The following is a 324-nucleotide window of genomic DNA, read 5'->3' as shown; positions in this document are numbered from 1 at the left end:
AAAAAATGACTTAAGAGAAATATCACGGTGACCCAAAATAACAACTCATAGTTAAAAGTGGTTTCAAATGGATGAAGCTCTGAGCTCGACTTCGATTCAGATGTGCAGAAACTGAGCGTGACCTCCCTGCGCAGACCTGTGCCACCTGGCTTTTCTGTAGGACCGACAGGATCTTTTCTTTCCCTTATTCTTTTGTTTTGAGCCGTGTTAATAAAGGCCAATAGGTTTCTGCAGGAAGGGGAAGTCCTGAAAAAAGGCGGCCTTGGGTGTCAGAGAAGAGAGGGTGTAGCTTCCTAAGGAGTTTAGGGGGTCCCTTCACTGTGC

This window comes from Pteropus vampyrus, unplaced genomic scaffold (genome assembly GCF_000151845.1).
Source record: "Pteropus vampyrus isolate Shadow unplaced genomic scaffold, Pvam_2.0 Scaffold969, whole genome shotgun sequence".
NCBI classification, from domain to species: domain Eukaryota; kingdom Metazoa; phylum Chordata; class Mammalia; order Chiroptera; family Pteropodidae; genus Pteropus; species Pteropus vampyrus.
Note: the sequence above shows the minus strand (reverse complement) of the source record.